The sequence below is a fragment of the Euwallacea fornicatus genome, chromosome 5, assembly GCF_040115645.1.
Source record: "Euwallacea fornicatus isolate EFF26 chromosome 5, ASM4011564v1, whole genome shotgun sequence".
Taxonomy (NCBI): Eukaryota; Metazoa; Arthropoda; class Insecta; order Coleoptera; family Curculionidae; genus Euwallacea; species Euwallacea fornicatus.
This window is the reverse complement of record NC_089545.1, coordinates 5,174,311-5,185,173: the sequence shown is the minus strand read 5'-3', so window position 1 is coordinate 5,185,173 and position 10,863 is coordinate 5,174,311. Positions and strand designations below refer to the sequence as shown.

The 10,863-nt window shown below is 41.4% G+C and overlaps 1 long non-coding RNA gene and 1 other non-coding gene across 3 annotated transcripts; one reads left to right on the top strand and one right to left on the bottom strand.

The window, feature by feature from the left end:
- Positions 1-456: 456 nt before the first annotated feature.
- Positions 457-10,231, bottom strand: LOC136339154 (uncharacterized). 2 transcript variants are annotated; one of them, XR_010732089.1, is made up of 3 exons: positions 10,057-10,231; positions 1,139-1,322; positions 457-1,069 (listed from the first exon to the last, which is right to left on the bottom strand). It is a non-coding gene; the product is annotated as an uncharacterized lncRNA (long non-coding RNA). The 2 variants fall into 2 exon arrangements; XR_010732088.1 differs by lacking the exon at positions 10,057-10,231 and adding an exon at positions 2,519-2,547.
- On the top strand, positions 2,259-2,331 carry TRNAR-UCU (transfer RNA arginine (anticodon UCU)). Its single transcript has one exon. It is a non-coding gene; the product is annotated as a tRNA-Arg (tRNA).
- Positions 10,232-10,863: the final 632 nt, after the last annotated feature.

Here is a 10,863-nt window from a genome sequence, read left to right as displayed (position 1 = left end):
ACGAAAATGTACTTATTAAATTTTTAAGTTGTAGTCTAGTAAACAGGCGTTCTCTGGCGGTCGGTTAAGTTCTAACTAATTGCCAGGAAACGTTTTATTAATTGTATTATTTTTTGTGATGTTATATAACATTCCGTCTACAAATTTACGCTTTATATTTTAGTTATTTCTATATTGTTTTGTACTGAACCGTTGACTTTTATTATATTTCTACAATTAGGCAACTTCGGAGGAAGCTTTTTTAACGATTTGCGCCTTTTTTTTGTATTGGAAAGCTGCTCTGTTAAACGTCAGAAGTAGGCTTAGTTTAAAATATTAAACTGATATTTTGATTTTTTCAAATATACTCAGTTCTATTTGTTGTTTGATGTTTTCATTTCATTGTCACGATTGTCTTACCATAAAAAAAGATTTTCTTGACATTTGGCTGAATGAAATAATCGCAGTTCGGCGAAGCAAGTATAAGGGACAATATATTGTTTCTCGCATTTGTACACTGCCGATATAAAAAATAAATATAAGTAGTAGTGATAAAATGGTAAATTATTTTTTTTATAAATCATTAAAAAGATACTGATGCTGGATTAATTTTTACCATTATAAAATGCTGTATCGCAAATAAGATTTCTTAGAGCGAAATGAAGGTTGAGCTGCTTTTTGTGATGCTTATAAAAACTATACAGGTATCAATCTTCTATCGAACTGCGAGAAATGGCCATTAGGTTTGCTGAAAAAAAAAATGATACCAAAACTATTTTAAAATAGCATACTGCCATCTACAGGACCGTAGTTAAACTAGGCAATACACGAAAAAGAGCACGTTGTAATAATTGTTTAGTTCGCAGATATCTTTTTCGATATGTTTGCTTTATGGATGTCTTTACCAGTACTACCAGTTTTACCAGTTAAATTTTGGTCAAATTGAGCCTATTTTCTTATTCTGTTTTATTCGTGTTGAAAGCTGATCATATAGTGGTATCCTAGGTGATTAGGGTACTCGAAGAGTTCATTAGGTCACTCGTTTATCCTTCTCCTCTATTTTCTACACAGCCCCTTGGAACTTCTGCCTCTGTAAATGACAATTTTCTTGTTTACAACTTTTGAGAGTAAATGACATGAACATAAACGTGCGACTTACAACCAAAGTCGGCCGGGGAAAAGGTAACAACCTGCGGCCGGTGGCTGCGATATAAGTTATGGCCGAAATAAATCATAGGCGATATTAATGTCACTTTGAATATTAAACGACTCTTCGGACCGTAATTTATATGTCGCCGGCTCCCAGCTAAGAAGCACTGCTGTGGGCGCAATGCACCGAAGACCTGAAATGAAAAAAAAACTCGATGGCAACGTCGCGTTTAACTTTTGTTTTCAGTAATACACGTCAGGGTATGACAGATATTCATCGTTATTGGATTACACAGCGTTGTCGGATGTTGTATAAAGAGAGCGAAAATGGTAAAATAATTACACGGACCCAAATTTCGCCATAATAGCCCGAATTGGAAATCGGAATATCCGCCCCAGGGCGACCCATTTTTCTCCCACACGTCGCAATTAAACCACGCTCTTAAACGGAGCCGGAGCCATTACACGAAATTAGGGCCCCGTCCGGGGAATTTCAGATTATTGTTTAATTGGGGGGCGCGCCGATAGCAGGGGGCTACTTAAGTCGCTTTTAATTGGCGCCTCGCAGCCGAATTCCGGGCCCTGCATAAATGCGATAATTTTCTTTGTCTGCGGCCCCCGACTACACTATAAGTAGTATAAAATGAGTACCTGCGCGTGGGTTTAGTTATATCATTGCTTTGAAAAAAAAACAAAAACATATCAAAAAGAGTCTGTAAATTTGTGCCCAATATGAGTAGTAAACATTTGAAAATTTATTTTTAATTGCAATGTTTTAGCTAATCACCATCCTTAATGATTGGAAAATATTGGTAGTTTTCTTATAAATTCGCAAAAGTTATATTTTAGAGAAATTTCTTTATAAACACTAAATGTCTTCAATAGGGGTCTGTGTAAAGATATTACTACTTTGTAAAAAGTAGAAGAATGTGAGAAAGAAGACTAAATTTTTACACAATATATCAACACTTTAAAGAAGAATGGAATTACACGATTACCTTAATATTGTGTTATAAATGCCTCTGAATTTTCCATAATCAGAATAGATTTTTATTCTTGGTTTTATTATTAAAAATTGTGCGAAATTTATCTTATCTCTATATTCGACACTCAGCATACACTAATCATACGTCCCTGTAGCGCAGAGGATAGCGCGTTGGACTTCTAATCCAAAGGTCGTGGGTTCGATCCCCACCAGGGATGGTGTGTGCAAGCAAACTTTTTTTTAGATTTATTTTTCACCTTTTGTTGTTTTAATTTTCCATGTAATTTGTAAATTTTGTTAAGTATTATATTGTCTCAGCAAATATTTTTTTATATAGTGTGACTTATTTTCATCCCTACAAACTTTGTGCTGCAATTGGGCTAGATATTTTTCAATTATTCTTACTTTATTAGGTATTTTCCTTGTCCACAAAAGAAGAATTCCAATCTTTTCTATTATTTGATTTAATTATTATTGTGAAAACATTCCATATTCCCTTATTACGTCTAATCTCTCGACGTGAACGTAGTAGGAAAGTGCCTTTCCTACGTTCACTATAGTGCGCTATCGGCTTAACACGTGCCGGCAATCTAATAATAAATTTACGAGCATAAACAGTAATTGGTGTAATTATATTAATGATATCGGCGCTCCTTCTAATTATTGCGCTTATTTCTCGAAGCGATTGTGCGGCGATCTGTCTCCTTAAAACTAAAAACAAAAACAGTTTTTCAGTCTCGTTTATTTAAAACACAAATTCCACAAGATGAAACCTGAACGGTTCCCACGCCTACGCGCCAATTAACCACCAATCGATAAAAGTTCGTATCGATACCGATACGAGGTACGCGGCAGGAAAAAAATCATCACGGCCGATTTTAGCATTTCAAACCGACCGGTACTGCCATATAATAAGTCTCCTTCGATCGACGTGCCGTGGTACTTCGGTGGCCGTTTCGCTTATTTATCGTCGACGGCCGTTTTTTCTTGCGGTTGTAAAAATTCCGCAAAAACCTCCCGTACGCGGTACCAACATGGACATCTAATGTAAATTCTATTTCAACAATATCAGAGACGAGTACCAGGAAGTCGTATCGCGGCGAGGAAGACTAATATGGCACGCTCAGGTGGACAATTGACGACGACCACGGGGGTTTTTATTGAGTTCTCGCAGGGCCGTACCCGGGGCAAAGAGGCGCGTGGTCGTACGGCACGCAGGTGCGGTCCCCTTTGACAGCGCGAGCGACATCTGAGCTCAATATGTGCACAAGACGATCTGCACACAGTGGCTCTTGTTTGCCCGCAATGACAAAAATAAATGCACCTGGCAACGTTGCACATAACGAACGTGTTTTCTCGACTTGATTGGCGAATGAAGAATTCCGAGTTTTCTTGACAAATGGAGATTGAAGAATTTTAACTATTTTCTTATGAATTGGCGGAGGAACTATCTCGATAGTTTTCTTGATAATTGGCGAATGAATCTGTTAAACATCGTCCGTGGCAAATGGGAAGTGAAATGATTCCTACACTATTCTTGACCATTGGAGAAGAACAATTCAATGCGTTTGATGAATTTCATCAGTTTTCTTAAAGATGGGTGAAGAAACTTCTCGATAATTTCCACATCGTCGTCATATCACCCGCTTTTCGGGTTAAAAGTTGCATTAAAGTTTATAAAATCTATAACGTTTCTTCCTATGATTCGTCGTCTTTAATGGCTGAGTAATTGGCTCTAAATCGGTTCGCAATAGGGAAATTGATAAATTCAATTTCCCTGGGAGGTCCGCGCTCGACGTGGATGATCGATCTTCGACATTTAAACGTCGTTAAAGCGGTTTTCGAAAACGGTCTTGGTACTCTTAACCCGTGAAAATAACGTATGGTTAGCCGTCCCGGACGGCCTGTTAATTAACAAATTTTAATTTGTTTTTTTGGGCTTGGATTCCGTGTGGAGCGAACGACTATTAATATCGATCACCGGTCGAACTTACAATTTATTTAAATTCAACCATTACGCAAACTGCGACTGAGTCTCGCATAATTGACAACAGTTTGACAATCAAATGAGCCCAGCGATGTTGCCGAACTATAGTGAACTCGGGCGCACTTTAGATATCGTGCAAATATGCGCGCGACCTTAATTCGTACATAATGCGCCCATAGTCTAACGCACACACACACACACACATTATAAGCCAATTCGTTTCGAAACTGCATAAATTACATTAAACCACACGAATTCCTTTTGGGAAGATAAATATGCCGAAGAAAGGAATTTGGCCGTTCACGAGCAACCCACCTAGAAAATACCTCTCGGTTTTGGTAGAGATTTGGCAACGGGGTTTTTCAAAGTTTTTGACAGAAACAAATGAACTCGGCCGCCGAATTATCTCTCCGCATTTACGCACACAATATAGTCGTTGTAATGACGTCATTTCCACGGTGCAACCCGAGTAAAATGGATAGAAGTCGTATTTTACGGCTTATTAAGCGGCAAAACGCTTTCCCATCCGAGATTATGCTGTTACTGCTCGTATAAAGTAGTCTTTCGCAAACACGGCCGCCTTGTTTATGGCAATCCCTGTCATTTTCGAACACTTTACTGCTGGCAATTGTTAGACTGCGTCCCTTGATCTGCCACCAGAGGTACTGTAGACTGGTACCAAAAGAGGCTCGGGATCCGGGAACGCGGCCCCCAATCAAATCGTCCAACTTTATGACCGCCGCGGCCTATAAACAAGCAATTTTTCCAGGATCGGCCCCTTCGCGGAACGCATATTTTACTCGGGTTTATTCTCCTCATTGACACCTCACATCTTTATTTGCCCGTTTGCCAAATAACGGTGGTTGCGAGCCGCTGCCTCCGACGGAGGCCCATCTTGAATAATTCCTTATTTATGCGGACTCCATATCGTAAACATGTCGACCGGGCACCGAGAATAAACGCATTTTATGAGAATGGATTAGTTACGGGGAAATCGGTTAAGATGTGACAACAACGCTTTAAAATTTTAACAGCTATCTTTTGTGCAACAAATGAATTTTTTTGACAAACTATATCTTTTTCGATGACACATGGCAAATGGAAAATATCGCATTGTTGCCGTATCTGAATTATTGTAGTTAAAAGAGGGAAGTGAAAACCGAATCGAATATAATATACACACACAAGGATTGTGACAGCTTCCGTGAAACAGTCGCTGAACTGATTGCGTTTACCATGGCATCTTTCGAACTTCCTCAGGCTGTTGACGGCCATTATTACCAGAAACAATGTTTAATAAAATTATATATGCGCAATGCGCAGTATCGCACTATCGCCCTAGAGGGCACCGAATATATTATCGAAAATAAGCGGTTCGTAAGGGCTTCAAATATAAATAATTCATGGTGCGATATCGCTACTTCCAGACTGAAAACCGCGTTTTTCTGGCCATGAATGGAAATTGGCCCTCTCCAAAAGCGATTTTCAGCGGCATCGCCGTTTAAATCTGGGTACTCGGTACCGTATCATTACGCATTTACGTGGTATCGCGGGAACTGTGTTATTAGACGGTAGCCCCGGGCCAGCCAGGGATCACCTGCAGAAGTTAAACGGATGCCTTCTTCTTCTCCTGCGTCTTAAACGATATTCGAATGCTTTTCACCTCGATCTCGATTAGGCCACGACCAATTACGACTTACACAACCCGGGCATTGGAAGCGAATTTTGCCGTCTCAATAATTCATGCGCAATCGGAGGAACACGTGTCCAGTGGACGGCGATTTCCTATCTCTTATGCAGGAAGTAGCTGTGCTGGTGCCTTTTTCCCGATAGCCAAATTTGATAATGGATTGGAAACCACGCCCGGAAGTAATTTAATCTAGATTTTTTTCTGCTTTTTCTTGCTAAAGGTGACAATTGTCATTCTGGCAATAGAAATCGAGACAGGTTTGCCAGAATGACAGCTGTCATTGTGCTAATAAAACCCGACCTTATATGTGACAGGCGCACCGAAATGGGCGCTGTATTTTGTAGCGCGAAAATAACGAAGCGTAATGATAAAGGGAATAACAGAAATAAAGCGGTCGGCTTTAGAGGAGCGGCCCCGATGAGGAATTGCCGCGGTTTTAATTGAGTCCGGCTCCCGTTTTTACCGACCGAGGTAACGCCTGTTTTTTCAACGCACCTGCATTCGAAAACAAAAGCTAGGTGCAGGGTTGCCGCCTCAATCGCCTGTCGATAACGCGGAGACACCCACATCAGCGTATGAATCGGTGAAAGTTTGACGTGTCTGATCGTTGTTTATGGCATTAATGGGCTCGTACACAATGAACGGTTATCAGATCGGGGCAAATTGCTCTTCCCGATATAATTGTTCGTTCGGACCGCGTTTGACAAGACAATGCCAGAGAGACGCGCAGAGCCACCAGACGTTTCTAAGGCGTTTTTAATCTCTCCGAAATGAATAATGGGTGTATGATATTCAGTATACCGTTAATCGTTAGACAACTAACAAAACATTATTTTCGCCCCCCTTGACACGTCTGATTATAGGGGAAAAAATCAAAAAAATTTACGGTGGTTCCCGACGAGTCTATTAGTCGGACGGTTGTGTGACTTGTGAAAGGCCTCCGACCGCGCCGCCTGACGATTTCGGAGGTCACGTTCCCAGCGCTCGCTCGATCATTGATTAATCTGATGGTACCACTATCGGACAACAGGTTCTTCTTCAGTGGGTACCCACGGAACGGCCTTATCGGCCGCAGTCTCGTTATTTAATAGCCCGCCTTGTTGTTTGATGAATAAACAAATAAACTATCTCCATCTCTTTCTCCCGGGGCTGTTTTTAATACGAAGATACAAATGAAGACATGGCAACGTGGGCTGAATGCGTAAACCTTCATTTGTTTACTAAAACTGTCAATTTATCGTATGACATGTCTTCCAACCTTTTCTTGCTCCCAAACTTGAAGAGCGTGGTTGCCAAATGGTTCCTGGGAGTGTGAAAGCTATCTTTTTAAAAAATTAAATGTCGGCATTGCGACCATATTTAGGGAGATACCTAAGATCTTACGTTCTGAATTTTTCTACCGAGGAGCTACAGTGACCTTATTTAAAAATACCAGACGTTGTGTTCTGGCGCATCGCAATGTCACAATTTGCATCCGAATCGAAAGGTCGAGGCGCAAAAATTTGCAACTTCCGCCGCATTGACCCCATTGAGATTTCGGCCGGAATATGTCACTGTCAAAAATGCAGATTCGGTAGACCGTGACACGGCGTCGAATGCAAAATTCAAAATGTTTTATTGATGCATTAAAATTGAACACCGAAAATAGACTTGTTGCCACCCTAAAGGAGAACCAAAATTAAATCTCTCCGGTGACCCCCAAGAAAGCAGGGAGCGCTACCCTTGTACATTAATAATAATCACATTCCTTCAGGTAGTTGATTTGCATGTGCAAAAGCTGTGGACACTTGTGCGTATGGGGTGCAAGACAAAGACGAAGCCCAGTCAAATTGACGTTTGCGACTATTTTAGAGCGCAGGTCTCTCTCAGAATGTGAACAAAAAAACCTCTGTTGTTGTTCCGATCCGTGAAAAGCGGGGTTAAATAGGCGGGCAGGGGGTAAATTACAAGGGCCTCGACAGGATCTGATAGGGAGCGGGGTTGTTTTAGTTGCGTAGTCGATCGGGCCTTTGTGGGCTTCGCGAACAAAGAGGCTTTAAAGGCAAAATAGCCCTTTGTCCATTGCATCTTTTGTTTTTTTTTTTTTTTAGTAATAGTGATCCAGACTGATGGAGGATTAAGACAGAAACTTTGCTTCATTGCCAAATTTGAATGCATAAAAAAAATCACGGTTTCTTGTTTCTACTTACTAAGCAAGCAACGTTGTCAAGTTCATTTCAGAAAGCTCATGAATGTTTCATGTTCAAGCTTGAAAAGGGTGTGCGCAAAAAAGAGTCATTTGCCTCGTCATTAGGCGTTTATTGTCGAATTTAATGACAGACGCTCAATACCAATTATGTACCGAGAAATATTTACAAGTCAATCGGCGACGCAATTTCAAAGTCATTTCGTACCATTAACGGGCCATGTCAGCTGGTACCGATGGCATTTCCAGGAACCGAGCTTCTAAAGTACAAAAAAAGGGGAGCAATTATTAATCGGCGTACACGCAAACGTACATATGCGCGACTAAATGCCGCAAATTCGCATCCATCCTCCAAGTTTTTCCGCGTTTATCGCGGGTTCCGCATTCGGCGGCGGCTTTAAGGCCCGATTCAGATAAATGTCTGTAATTAATAAGCTGTCATAACACTGAAATGGATACGCGCCCGGACCAGGGCACGTTCTCCCTAAGTCCGGGCGTTGATAAAAAATTGAGTTGAGTAGTGTAAAAACTTATTATTTAAATAAACCACTACTACCACGCACCAATTTACGAGGGTACTTAAGTACCGATCGGTGCGCGCCATTGTGCCATTGTGATTCAATGCAAATCGACCTCCGCGGCCTTATAGGTACCAGCTAATTAGGTTCCGAGATAGCCGATCTATTGTCGTTTGTTTTCGCCAGAGGTTGTTGCCGCGCTATTGCCGACAAATTGCTGAATTTGTTCCATACGGTTCTATTTAGAACAATTGGGCAACCCCGCTTTCGTTTCTTGTTGCTGTCACCTGTCAAACTATTTGTCCTCCGACAGATGGCCATTTTGCCACGTGATTTACTTGCTGCCGGTGTTGTTTTGAAATGCGAACCCATAAGTCAGTTTACAGCTAATAAACAGTGGATGCGTGCGTTTTTTCTTGTCGGGGTTTCTGCGCGCATATATCACATAGGCTACCGCGTGTTCTTATCTAATGGCGCGCGAAACGATTAGGCCATTAGTGGCGCTGCTGCTGCGTTCATCGCGGACGTTATCAGACATAAATTTAAAAGTGTGAACAACCTTATCCCGCGTGCAGTACCACTAATTTCAGGGGCGTCGGCTCTAGAAAATAGAGGGCCACAACTTCGGTTTTATCGGGTGGTACGTCTATGGTTCTGGAGAAGAACCTACCGCTTGCCACATGTCGTTTGAAATTGAAATATTCCGAACTGTACATCGATGGGTACTTTGAGCAGCTAATGGGTCGGATCTCCTTTACCACCGTTGAAATTCAGTATGTTAATTAGCGTGGGAAGAAATTTCGGGGCGAGCCTTTAGCTTAAGAGTACCGAAGTTCGCAATGTGTAAATTTGCTCGTATTTGCATACGCACGAAAGTGGCACTGTTTATTGCCCCGGCGGGTCGTAAACAATCGATGAGTTGACAAACGGGCGAATTTGCTCGCGTGTCGCGCGACGACAAATCGTGCCGAAGTTACGATTGTCGCCGACAGGTGTCCGCGCGCCCCAATTTTATCGGCCCGGATTCGCGGACCTGGAGAAATTCCCACCTCGCATCGCAACAATGTAGAAAATTTATTAATTCGTTAATTTATATGCATATCTGTCTGGTAGCCGAGTTAGGCGTCGGGAGCAAATATTAATGGAAACCCCCGGGGGTACCGCAACGGGACCACGCCCAGTTATGTATGTATATTCATGGTGCCCCGTCAAGGGCCAGATGGGTATCTTAACGAGGTACGTGGGTGGGTACTGAATTTGCGCTAACAAGAAAAATGCCGTCGTCGGGAATTTAGCGAAAAGCGGCAACAATGATTTACGAAAAATATATAGCAAAAATGTAGTAAAACATGAAGTCTATATCGTTGCCATATACGTATTAAAATCATTTTAATTAAGCCTGAAATATTGCAAACAAAGAACGTTTGACAACATCGCTTTTCATCGATTTGAAAATTCCTAAAAACAAGCGAAGGCTGTTGCGTGTTGCCACTTGTCAATGAAAAACATGAAATATGTCTCAATAGACTTCAAAAATATGCGCGTACACAAAACAAATCTTACCAGGTTGTCAATATGATTGACAATCACCATATCTTGCAATGTTGTCAACTTTTTCTATTTTAATAAGTTTTGTTGAAAGACAAAATTGTTCCCTTCGCATATTTTTGCGAAATGTTCAACAGCGGCGTTGTCAAATTTTGTTTACATATACACGCATCAAGAGAAGATAATTAAGTTTCTCGAGCTCTAGAAAGAGAGAGAACAGGTACTTTGGGCACACCCCGTATACAAGAGAGGCGATTTAATGAGGATGATGTACGCTGATCGATTTGCTTAGTACGTGTGGTACGAAAATAAGTCAGCTGGGTGCCCCGGAGTACCGTTTTTATACTTCGGTAATGACCGGTAAGTTATGTTTAATTATTTTTAATTTCGCTGCCGCGGTAGGTACGCGTACGTACGTTCGCCCATTAAGCTACCTCCACTTGAAATATTAACTCTGCGGTAATGTCTCGCGCTGACCTCCTTCGTCACCTCGAGAAACAAACGGCAACGTCGGCCGAAGAGAAAAAAAAGAAGACGATCGAGGAAAATGCGTCAACGTCACCAATGATAACAAGATAAGAGCGTTTTTATACCAAACTCATGTGATTATGGAATTTTAATCGTTCCCACGCATCGGGCGGCACCTTTGCTGTTTATCAATGGTGTTATTGTTCGCGCTATTTCGATCGTAACACCGGAATGAAATCGAAATATCGTGTATTGTCAATATTTGACTTACACTGTCATTTTAATAGCTCGTCAGCGAATCGTCGAGTGTGGCAACGCGGCAGCTCTCTTTTGTTTTAACTTTTGCTACTTTTC